We start from the raw sequence: 13,518 nt of genomic DNA, 5'->3' as shown, positions 1-13,518 counted from the left end.
GGCAATACAATGAAGCCAAGATAGTATTTTCAATAAACAGTGCTAGAACAAGTGACAACCACAGGCCCAAAAGTGAATTGGACACACACATTACATCCTTCACAAAAATTAACTCAAAATGGATTATAGACCCAAATGTAAAATGCAAAACTATAAAATTCCTAGAAGATAACATAGAAGAAAACTTAGATGACTTTGAAATATGGTGATGCCTTTTAGATACAGTACCAAGGACATGATCCATGAAAGAAATAATTGATAAGCTGGACTTCATTTATATAGTCATAATTTATATATTTATGTAATATGTTTATAAAATGGGTTAATACCCATTTTAACCAATTTAAAGTGGTTTATGGACAAAGGATCTGAACATAGATTTCTCCAAAGAAACTGTATAAATGTCGAATAGGCACATGAAAAGACGTTCAGTATCATTAGACATATGATAAACACATACAAAACCACATAAGATACCACTTCACACCCACTAGAATGGTTAGAATGAAAAAGTCAGATAAAAGCAAGTGCTGGTGAGAATGTGGAGAAGCTGAACTCAAATACACCACTGATGGGAATCTAAGATGGTGCAGCCAGTTTGGAAAACATTTCCGTAGTTCCTTAAACAATTATACATGAAGTTACCATTTAACCCAGCAATTCTACTACAAAGTATACCCAAAAGAAATGACAACATATGTCCACACCAAACTTCATACACAAATGTTTATGACAGCACTATTCACAAAAGCCAAGAGGTGGAAACAACGCAAATGTCCATCAGCTCGAGTGGATAAACAAAATGTGGTATATTCATATAATGGACTATTATTCAGCCACAAAAGGAACTGATACATGTACTGAAACATGGATTAATCTTGCAGACAATATGCTAGGTGAAAGAAGTTAGTCACAGAAGACAACATATTATATGATTCCATTTATTAGAGATGCCCAGAAGAGGCAAATCCATACCAACAAAATGTATATTAGTGGTTGCATTGTGCTGGGAGAAATGGGAAAATGGGATAAGTAAAGGATTATGGGGTTTCTCTGTGAGGTGATAAAAATGTTTTAAAATTGACTGTGATAGGGATTACAAATATCTGTGAATATACTAAAAACTTTTGAAATATATATTTCAAATGGATAAATTAGATGGTGTATGAATCATATCTCAATAAAACTGTTTTTAACAAAAGAGTGGAAATTACATTCCATAAATTTTGCTGCTGATGGCACACAATCAAAAAAGATTGAGGCCATCTATTAGACGATCTTGATGGATGAGTATATTAAAAATATATTCTAATTCTTGACAGTTGTATCATTCTTTACAAGTTATAAAGTAGCCTCAATTACAATTGTAGTTGTTTATGAGCCAGTGGGTGTTCTAGTAGAGAAGGGTGAAACTTCACAGATCAAGTTGAAACAAGTTCCAATCTCATTATATACAAGAAAAAATAGATATCGCCTAAACACTATAAAGCCTCCTCTCTTCTAATTCCCTTCGCCAAATTCCAACATCTTGGCCAGGCATTCATTCACAGACCAGTAAGACAGACTTGCCTATTGCCAATGAATGTTTGTTGTTATCAGTCAGTAGCTGGTTTTTTTCTTTCCTTTGTCCTTTCTTTAAATTATATGCACAGTTTGTGGGCAAGACTACCCCAGAGTAGAGGTTGGCAAACCTTCTCTACAGAGCCAGATAGTAAATATTTTAAGCTTTGTGGATCTCAGGTCTCTGTTTCAACCACTTAACTCACTGTTATAGCGCAAAAGCAGCAAAAGACAATTTGTTAATGAATTAGCATGACCGTGTTCTCATAAACTTTAGTATGAACACAGACATTTGAATTTCATATTATTTTCAAGTGAAAAATGTTGGGATAATTTTATTCTTCTTTTGATTACTTTCAACCATTTAAAAATATAAAAGCATACTTAGCTCATGGGCCTTACAAAAACAGGTGGCTGACCTAATCTGACTCATGAGTCACAATTTGTTGATCCCTGTCTTAACTATGACTGAATAGAGAAATAACTAAAAAAGAATTTCTAAAATAATTTTTCACATTTAAAACATTGATTTTCCCCACATGTCCCACTTAGGGCTCTGGGTAGAGACTGGGAAGAAAGTAATCAGAAGCATTGCACTGTGGCTTTAATATTTAAAACCTCTTAAATATAATTATGTACAATTAAAATTAATTCTAGTGTTGACTGAAAACATAAATACAAACAAACAAACAATCCCCCAAGCTGCTTGGTAATCTGCCTGACAAGCCTGCAAATTGAAAATTGATTTTCATCCTCTTCAACTGAGTGAATTTTATAGTCACTGGAATCTTCAAAACTCGACACTGGGGGGAAAAGATTATCCAACCATTCCCAGGGGCCAACATCACTTTCTTTTCTCTTGTCTTTCTCTCTCTCTTTGATTTATGATCATTCATAACCTTACACTTCCAATCCCCCCTGTGTTACACAGGTTGTAGCTAAGTAAAATAAATCTAACTGCTTGAAAAAGATGAAAAAGTCAACCATCACATTATAATTTTACTTATTAACAAAGCAGTTTGGATTTTCACAACCAAACTGACACTAATTATCCATCACCCATACACACAGTGGGGGCCCAAATTTGTCTGGTTTCTGCCTGTCCTTCTGGTAACTTTGCTTCTAGTTGAAAAACTACATTTCCTCCTTTTGTCAGTATTGGTTCTAATGGCTTGAAAATCAAACACAACTTTTCTAATTAACATTTATTCTCAACTTTATACATACGCACCCAGATCTGAATGTATACTGCTAGAAGATAAAGTACATTTTTCTGATAGTTTTACCACTGTGATAGTGTGAGGAACATCTAGGGACCATAAGAATCTAGAAGAATGACAATTTTAATTAGAGAAATATAACTGTTTCTTTTCTTTCCTCAAATTTTCTTTACTGTTTTGGTTAACTTAAATGTGCTATGAACTGCACTCATTTTTATTTAACACAAAAAGATTAAATGTTACTCATAATAGAAAGAAAAACCATTAAACCAGATGATATTGTTATCTTTTCCAAATACAATTCACTATAGCAATAAGAAGGGAAATCATATTGATATACACCGGGAGGCAATCAGGTTATGAATCATGTCATCTTTAGTTCTCTTGAGGGACCCAGTACATTTGCATTAATTTGGTGTGATAATATCTATGCCTCTTTTCCAGGGGTTTACTGAAGTGTATTTTCACTTTCCTGGTATCATTATCTTTTTCTATCTTCAGTCTTTCTCTAGGCCTTGTGGACAAATTTAGAACAGAACGTATTGTAACCATGGTGAGTCAGGAGTATAATCAATGTAAAATGAATTATCAGAATGAGTTTTTTTTAATGTTTACAATAATCCCTGCAGTATATTGTGATAGCATTATGAAAATGGTTAATGAGATTTTAGAGCTAAATGACCCCCAGTAGGAGAAATGCAAAATAAAAGTTTGATGGGTATAAGTATATGAGTTAAACTCAAGCTTTTCTGGGCTTCAGAAAAACTAACAGGGTCTACTGAATTATGAATTTCTTCCCTAGGCAAGTCAAGCTCTAACTTTAGGAGTTTCTGTAAGAAAACAAAAACCTTGTATTATTTTCAGTCTGAAGCCAAAATATTCTTTTGAATTTTGGCTTAAAAACTTATATAATATTCCTAAAGCTACCAGATACCAAGCTCAGGGATGTTGCACAAATTTAATATAGACAGATTTTAAGTCCTCCAACACTGGCAAAGATGCAAATGGGCACACATTTAAGTAGTTAATTGAAACAGTCTCCAACTGTTCTAGAGATTTGGAAAAAAAAACCCAGTCTCTGTGATTTAGCCCGCTGATATATAAATGCCTGGGTATTCATACCCTGTATGTGTTCTCTCTAGACCCATGTGTCTGAGTCATTTATAGTTGCTAGTGCTGATGCACACTTCATAGTTTTGATAATGGCTCAAGGGAAATAAAACCATTTGATGGTGGTCTAAAATCATTACCAAGAGCTCTCAAACTTTGTATAAAGCAGGGAAACTTTATTTTCCAACAAAATTATGCATGGAATTCCCGGAATGTAGATTTTTAAAAATAAAAGCTTTACTTCGTAAAGTACCTAAGTAAGCAAGATAGATTCTCTAAATTAGGGTTTACCTGCCAAGGCCCTGCCCATTACCAGTTTTTATACAGCCCACCAATGAAGAATGGTTTTTACATTTTTTAAGTTGTTGTAAAGTGTCAAAAGAAGAACAATATTTCATTAGACATGAAAGGTATGTGAAATTCAGATTTCAGTGTCCATAAAGTTTTATTGAAACACATCCATGGTCATTTCTTTACCTGCTGTGTATGACAGCTTTCACATTACAAGGTGAAGTTGAGTAGCTATGGCAAAGACATTATTGCCAAGAAAGCCAAAAATATTTTTTTTTAAGATTTTATTTATTTATTTGAGAGAGAGAGAATGAGAGATAGAGAGCACGAGAGGGAAGAGGGTCAGAGGGAGAAGCAGACTCCCTGCTGAGCAGGGAGCCCTATGTGGGACTCGATCCCAGGACTCCAGGATCATGACCTGAGCCGAAGGCAGTCGCCCAACCAACTGAGCCACCCAGGCGCCCCAAAAATATTTTTTTTTTAAAGATTTTATTTATTTGACAGAGAGACAGCGAGAGAGGGAACACAAGCAGGGGGAGTGGGAGAGGGAGAAGCAGGGAGCCCGATGTGGGGCTCGATCCCTGGATCATGACCCTATCTGAAGGCAGACGCTTAATGACTGAGCCACCCAGGAGCCCCCAAAAATATTTTTTATCTGGCCCTTTACAGAAAAAGTTTGCCAACCTCTGCTATAAATGAGAATACTTACACTCACTTCCTAAAAAACAGGTTTCATAACATTTGACTTTCCTCTTACAAGTGGGTATATTAACCACTGTGCCAGTTGTAAATGTACCTGAGAATTGCTCATCCTATCTACCTCAAGTAGTACAACTTTCCTACTTTCATCATTGGTAAACTGGGTATGTGACTGCCCAGCTTTGTGCTTGGCCCTGTGGAGAATTCTGAAGGGAAATACATTGTAACTCCTGCCTTCCATGAGCTTGAAATCTAGCTCAAGGAACAGATGTTCATGCTACATTGAATCACATGTGAAACAACCCGTTTCTGTGGTTTCCATTAGGAAACCCTCATACTAGGCTTGTGTGCAGAGAGCAAATGAAAGTGAAGGTTGGGGAAAATGGAAGAGGGGGCTTCCATTACAGCAAAGAAAGTAATTTCAAAGTAAAAATCAAACCTCCCTGTTCTTAAAGCATTCCACCTGTTGCTTGCCACCGCCCCCCCTTACTCTCCTCTGCTTGCCACCGCCCCCCCTTACTCTCCTCTGCTTGCCAAGCCCCCCACCCCACTCTCCTCTGCTCTCTCCCCTTCCCATTCTGTCTCTCATGCAGAGCCAGCAGGCATTTTTCTGCCTTAGCCACTACTGACCCATGCCCTCAAGATCCCATTTTTCACCCAACCAGCTTATCAAAGTTTTGTTCTTACATGTACCCTAAACAAAGATGATTCTCTCCCTCACACAAACTCTGATGTCACTTGTTAAATAATACTAAAAAAAAAAAGGAAAAAAAGTATCTCAGTTGAGGAGGGGAGAGGAGAAGGAAAGCATCCTTTGTTAGAGACGCATGAGCAAAGGTTGGGAGACGGGCACCTGGCAGTGAAGAAACAAGCTAGACAAGAATGGAGTTTGGATAATAGGTTAAAGGAAGAAAGGTCAGGCAGGCACACAACGATGGCCCAAGCACCTGGCAATGAAAATAAAACTTAGCAAAGAAATCGAGAATCAGTGTACGTTTGTGAGCATAGGAGTGGCCTGATGAAGGCAGCACTTACGGAATGTGTATGCTGAGGCTTGACTTAAGGGGACATACTTCAGAGTGTGACAGGAGGATGGCAGAATAATCTAAGCATAACATAGTGAGAGCCTGAACTTCAGTGGGGGTGGTGGTGACAGAGGAAAAAAACGGCTCTCAGGATTTGCGAGAGAAAAGAATTGATGCGACATAGCTTTAGGGAATGAAGGGAGGGGAGAAGATTGCAAGGTTTGGGCCTGAGTGACTTGAAAAATGGTAGAGACATTATCAAATATATTACTGTTTTTAACATACATGTATAATTTACAACTTTACTACTACCATCATGGAATCCAGTCTTCTTATAGAAAAGGCACATACATATATACACAGGGAGGTTAAATTAAGACCAAGATTTAAGTTAATAGGAAAAAAGGAAGGTGAGGGTGATTCAATCCTCTGCCTGAGTACTAAATTTAGCTCTGCGCTTCCTTGAGCTGCCTCACAGCTGAGGCAGGTGGCTTCACAGCTGTGATTCTCTCTCACTCCTTCCAGAGACCATCACCTGCCTGGCAGTACATTCTGGAAGAAATCACACTGATCTTTACGGAGTAATGTCCAGGCATGCCTCGTTCTATTGCATTCCACTTTATTGCACTTCTCAGAGGCAGTGTTTCCTTGCAGATATTGCATCTGAAGGTTTGTGGCAACCCTCCATCATGCAAGTCTATCGACGCCATTTTTCCAACAGCATTTGGTCACTTCATGTCTCTGAGTCACATTTTGGTAATTCTCCCAGTATTTCAAACTTTTTCATTATTATTGTATTTGTTATGGTGATCTGTGACCAGTGATCTTTGATGTTACTCTTGTAATTGTTTTGGGGTACCATGAACCACGTCCCTATAAAATGGCAAACTTGGGCACCTGGGTGGCTTAGTCGTTGAGCGTCTGCCTTCGGCTCAGGTCATGATCCAGGAGTCCGGGGATCGAGTCCCACATCGGGCTCCCTGCTCAGCGGGAGGCTTGCTTCTCCCTCTCCCACTCCCCCTGCTTGTGTTCCCTCTCTCTCTGTCTCTCTCTCTGTCAAATAAATAAATAAAATCTTTAAAATGAATAAATAAATAAAATGGCAAACTTAATCGATAAATGTTCTGTGTGTTCTGACTACAGATGTGGTAGAAATAGCAAGAGAACCAAAACAAGAAGTAGAGCCTGAACATACGACTAACTTGCCGCAATCTCACGGTAATACTTCAATGGATGAGGAGTTGCTTCTTATGGATGAGCAAGGAAAGTGGTCTCTTGAGATGGAATCTACTCCTGGTGAAGGTGCTGTGAAGACTGTTGAAATGACAACAAAGGATTTGGAATACTACGTGAACTTAGTTGACAAAGCAGCAGCAGGATGTGAGGAGATCCCAATTTTGAAAGAAGTTCTTCTGTGGGTAAAATGCTATCAAACAGCATTGCAGGCTATAGAGAAATTACTTGTGTAAGAGTCAGTCAATGAAGCAAACTTCATATTGTCTTATTTTAAGGAATGCCACAGCCATCCCAAACTTCAGCAACCACCACCCTGATGAGTCAGCAGCCATCAACCTGAGGCAAGACCCCCCCACCAGTAAAAAGATTATGACCTACTGAAAGCTCAAATGGTTAGTATTTTATAGCCATAAAGTATTTTAAATTAAGGCTAATACATTTTCTTAGACACGATGTTATTGCACATTTTTTACTTTTTTATGTAGTGGGAAACCAAAAATTTCATTTGACCCACTTTATTGTGATATTCACTTTATTGCAGTGGTCTGGAACCACACCTGCAACATCTCTGGGATATGCCTGTAATAGATGGAGTCTCAGTACTGGTTCCTTAAAAGCTACAGGAAATGTTCTTCGTATGACTGATGCACAGATCAACACTTAAGAGAATCTGTGGGCAGGGTCTTAAGTCACCGTGCTGTGAAAGCTTTTCTAACTGAAATGAGGCTGATACGAATCAAGTAGGGGTAACAGCCTACTCAAGAATGGGATGGGGAGCCTGGCTGAGGTGAAGAGGGAAGTCATAGGGTATCCCTTCCTGCACCAGAGGTAGTCAACCTGAGTTCTGGAGCAAAAAGGAAAATGCAAAGACCTGGTCCAAGAGTGAAGAAACAAGGGACAAAGCCTAAGGGTGAAGCTAGTTGGCTGAGTTTCTTCAGGAACCTCCAGTCATTTCCCTGTCTTCTCTGGGATCTCACCGATAGAGAACAAATAGTCTATTCCTTTGACAAGACCCTCACCAAGTTAACCCAAATTACCTTTCACTGCAACAGGAAATTATCACACGTACCCTCTTCCCAACCTGTTCCTTAACATGTGGGAGGTGAAGGAACGCCGAGGGTGTGAGCATGGAGGGCAGGCCTGGGCAGTCACATGCTCCCGGGGAGCATGACCCATGGGAAACCTTAGGATGAGGGTATTCTATAGTCACAATTGACCTCCCTTTCAATTGTTACCATTAAAATGTTTTTAAACATATTCCTTCAAATTTTTCAGAAAAACACAGCAAATCCTAGGCTGAAACAGAAAATGCTTGCCCTCAATCACCCTGTCCTTCCTGTTACAGCACGCATCACCCTGTAATTGCTTATTTTCCTGTCTGCCTTTCTGGCTGAATGATACATCAGTTTCAGAGGGCAAGACCTTGTAATCTCATTCCTCACTGCATCTCTGGCACCTATCATTTGTGTTCAATAAATACTTGTCAAATACTGTTGAATGAAAGCCTTCCCACATCTCTCTCCTTTAGCTACTTCTACTGTTCTTGATCCTGAGCTGATTTCTTCCTAGGCAAACACACTGTCCCTCATTCTGACATGAGATGCTTGAAGCTGGATATTTGGGGTCAAAATTATTAGCTGTCTAAGTATTTTGTTTTATTAATTCTCAGTAGAGTTGTATTAATAATAAGGACATACATCAAATATTCTTTTCTCTCTAATCTTGATTTCCTACGTCTTTCAAAAACCACAAAAAATTCCTGTTTCATGGAAATCCCCACTGCCCTTTTGCCTACATCGTAAAGAAAATGAATGGCAACGTGGAATTTACTGAATGTTTACCATAGGCCAGCCTCTGTCCTCAACACTTAGTAAGTATGAAGTCATGTGAAACTTTCCCCAATTCTAGGAAGTTGGTATTTATTGCCTCCATTTACAAATAAGGGAAAAGAGACAGAGAATAATTTCAAGAGGTGCCCAAGGTCCAGGGCTATACATATGCCTGTGCAAGTTGTATACCACCCAACTCCAGTGGGCACCATTGTATACCCTCCACTGCTGTATGGAGTGGCTCTGCCATGGCCACAGAGCTAGTAATCAGTGCAGCTAAGATTCTAACCCTCACACTCTGGCTCCAGCCCCTACCCTTAACCATGACACTAATCTAGAGCTTTTTCCTTTCATGTAATTCCTGCCCCTATGGGGTTATGCTTAGAGTTGGCAATACCAACCACTCAAAGCTCACTATTGGTGAGTTCCTGATTCGATCAAGGTCAATTCTTTTATATTGTTTGAGGATGACTCGTTATCATGCATATGGTTTTATACTCTAGTTAAACAGAACCTTCAAGTAGCTAGAGCTATGATGGGTAGGTCAGCGGTTGAAGGTGAGGAAAATAGAGACTTTTTTTTTTACCTAAATCAGAACTCCATGGAGTAAAATAGTTCCTTTCCTCATACATTTATAAAACAATTTTTTTCTTAATGCTAGCAGGATGCCTGAGGTCTCCTGTATGTTCTTAATGCCAATGTAGCAGAGAATGAAAATAAGATAAGCAGAGTTAGATCGCTGCACACCAGACTTTCTAAATGCAGAGTTCTTATCCTAGCGGCGGCAGCAGCACTTGGAGCTTATCTGAGATGCAAAATCTCGGGATGCCTGGGTGGCTCCGTCCGTTATGTGTCAGACTCTTGATCTCAGCTCAGGTCTTGATCTAAGGGTCATGAGTTCAAGTTCCATACTGGGCTCCAAGCTGGGCACAGAGCCTACTTAAAAAAAAAAAAAGCAAAATCTCAAGCCCCACCCCAGTCACACAGGATCCGAATCTGTATTTTAACAAGATCTCCAAGTGATCCACTTATAAACCAGGTTTGAGAAGGATTACTCTTGTGTCTTGTGTGCTATGCCTTGCCCTTTGCCTCTTAGATCCTCCATGTCCCCAAACCTGCAATACTACCCTACTAACTGCAAGAGACTTGTGTTCGCGTAACTTTGTGGGATTGCAGAAAAGCAGACTGTTCCATATTTGTGTTGATGTGGGGCAGAAAGAAGAAACCAGCTGCAGAAGGCAAGACACAGAGATCAAGAGCTTGGTGCAAGCAGGAACTCAAAGCAAGAGATGAGGAGGAGGCCCCCAAATCTCTAGGAAAGTGGGAAGGGATGGGGCTGCTGGTCCATGTGTGGAATGGGGATGCTGGCCATTACCATGTGAAAGCAAAAATGACTGCCCCATGCCATTCATGTTAAAGGAAGAAAGGCCTATAAAGTAGGAGAGGAGGGCTGGGTACAGATATCTATAAATTTATATTCAATTCTATGTACATTCTCTATGTCAAATTTGGTTACTTCATGATTCTAGGGAAATGTATATGTATTTCTAGAAATAAATCTTTGTCTGAGAGTCCTGGTTTCAGCTAGTCTATATTTATAACTAAAATCTCCATGTCATTTATTGAAATAGGCCTTGGAACAGAGGTCATTCTCTGTGATTGTGAGAAAAAGAGATACCCTCACTTAAAGAGGGCATTTTTGTCTGCCTAAAGGGCTGGTTGAATGGATGCCACACACACTGCAAGCTCATTTATCAAATAAGATAAATCTGTGAGAGCACTCTGTAAACTGTAAAACACTAGAGAGGCAGAAAATTGTTACTGCTCCTGCTGCTATTAACTAATTAGGACGGTGACTGGTGATTATGAATTCATTCGATCAATACAATTAGCTAATTTAGAAGACTCAGAGTACAAAGTGAACTGATGTATTAATAATAAAGTGAACATGAAACTGATATAGAAGTAAATGAGGTACATGCTCCATAGGCACATACCACAAATGGGTGTGACCAGCACTGCTTTGTTTCTTCTCTAACACAATTATAACATTTATACATATAGATACAGGTGTGTGTTTGCAGGGGCGGGTGTACATATGGCAGCCCCAGGAATGATTAAGATCATAAGAAATAATAAAAGTTAGGTGCAAGCTCTGGTCAATGAATGTCATAAGCACCTAACAGGAGGTCAAATAAACCACTCTGAAATAAGAACCCCTCTCACACTTTTCTACGCCTTGGAGAGTATCAGCTGGAGGCAAAGAGATCTCAGAGCCTTCTGTTTTACAGAATCCTCTGCAGCCTCTCTTTCTACCCCCTGCATTTTACCTTCTGCGTTTTGTTCCCAGCCTCCTCTCCTGGAGCCCCTCTGGTCTGCCCTGCACTGGTCGGACAAATCAGAAGTTCCATTTTCTCGGCCTCTTTCTCTTCCCAGGCTTTTTCTTTCCTGCAGGGATAATCTATGTCAATCAAATCTTTACACAACTCCTTCTTTCACAAAATCTTCTCAGAGCAATGTCATAATGCTGTTTTGCTGGAATTTGTAGTTTTTCGTCCTCATTTTGAGGACATCATACACAAAAAGATCTTTGAGTGCGTGTTTACTTGGACATTCCAAAGAACTTGAAATGAAAACGTATTTTCCCACCTCTTAGCTGAAGCTTTAAAAACCTGGAATTATCCCCGACTCATTCCTCTCTCTCATTTCTGAGCCTGGGGAAGGTCTGAGATGATCTCTTTTACACCTGATTCCCCTTTTCAATTCACCATATAATGGATTAAAAAAAAAAAAACGACCACTACAGTAGTAATTTAATTAGTGGAAGCCTATAGCCCAAAATTATGAACAATGTAATATGATGCTATAAATGTTGGTTTGGATTTTGAATAACGTGAACGTTAGTATGAAGAAAAGAGTAAATGACCAGATCATCCGGTAGCACTGGTAAGAGCCACAATACCCTCTTAGCCTCATAGAAAGGGAGGCTCCTCTCCCACAAATTAGCAATATCTCTCTGGCCAACCATGCACACTGCTTTCTCTGCTGGGACTGATGACTGAAGAGGTCACTCTTTCTGAGTGAAGGAAGCATAACCCAGGGTCCTAGAGGACCTGCGGGATGCTGAGACCCTAATCTCTATTAGCATGGACTGAATAGCACGGAGCTGCAGAGACTGCAGGATACACCTCCCACCCTCTGAGCAACCCTCCCACCCACGGGAGGAACTAACAAAACTCATTGTTTGTTTGTTTGTGTGTATTAAGATTTTATTTACTTATTTGAGAGAGAGAGAACAAGTGAGGGGAGAGGCAGAGGGAGAGGGACAAGCAGACTTCCCACTGAGCAGGGAACCCAACTGGGGCTCCATCCCAGGACTCCAGGATCATGACCTAAGCCAAAGGCAGACGCTTAACTGACTGAGCCACCCAGGCACCCCCAAACCCATATTTTTAATGGGAAAATCTGTGTATACAACTGCTCTTTGTCATAAGGCGCAGCCAAAAGGCAAAACAGCTGAAGTGATAGCCCCTGTTCACCATCAACACAATCCACACACCAATCCAAGTCCATCAGATTTTCCTTCCAAATATTCATTCCATTACTTCCCCTTACTGGTATCCAGCCCAGACCCTGGTTTTATTCATGTGCAGTTGATCTAGAGCAAACGTATCTTACAGACTTGCCGTGTGACAGGCACTTCACATACATTTTTATTAATTCTCAGCAGTAGCACTGCAACTCAATTTGCAAAGCTTTTACAAATGAGAAATGGAGGAAAGCTATTATTTTTGTCTGCCTGACAGCCCTTGGCTTCCCCTCACCATTCTGTGGGGCATTGCCCTTTCCCCACCCAATTTCATGGTACGGATGACAGTGCCCCTCCCCCTCCTTCCAGGCACATTGGGGTCAACCATGAAACCACACACTCCTGGCACAGGGATGGTCCAGGGTGGCCCTAACAGCGGTGACACCACCACAGCAGTTTCGTCCTGGCAACCATTCCCAATGTTGTAAACATTTGAAGGCATTTCATCCTCACAACAACCCTATGAAATAGGTTCCAGTATTTTTCTCATTTATCAGATGAGGAGACGGAGGCACAGAGAGGTTAAGGAACCTGCCTAAGGTCCTAAGCTAGGTCATAAATTCTTCTCTCAGAATTTAATCACTCTAGCCAAGGACAGAGACCCTTTCTCTTTGTTAGAGAAACTAGGAAGAGGGAGGAAGCACACAGTGACCAGTAGTCCCCTCCAGTACTATGGTTGTGAGAAAAGTGAAAACTACCCTGTACCCTGCCCTTCCCCACAGAGGAAAAGAGAAATCTCTAGTTCTATTTCCTGAGTGCCCCCAGCTGCCTCAGTTCATGTTTTCCCCAGGCTTGGCTGTTCTGCAATCCCTCCGCTTTGGCAGTCCATCCAGTAATTGTCCAATAGATTTTGTTTTTAAGCCTAGACTGAATTGAGATTCAATCACTTGCCAGCAAATGATTACTGACTAACACAAAAAGATGGAGGCTCGCGGAGAGGCTAGCTGGTACAGCAGGGA

The sequence above is a fragment of the Eumetopias jubatus genome, unplaced genomic scaffold (assembly GCF_037043125.1).
Source record: "Eumetopias jubatus isolate StellerSeaLion01/CBP00866 unplaced genomic scaffold, mEumJub1_p1.0 scaffold_14, whole genome shotgun sequence".
NCBI classification, from domain to species: Eukaryota; Metazoa; Chordata; class Mammalia; order Carnivora; family Otariidae; genus Eumetopias; species Eumetopias jubatus.
The sequence above is the reverse complement of the archived record's forward strand: the minus strand, read 5'-3'. Positions refer to the sequence as shown.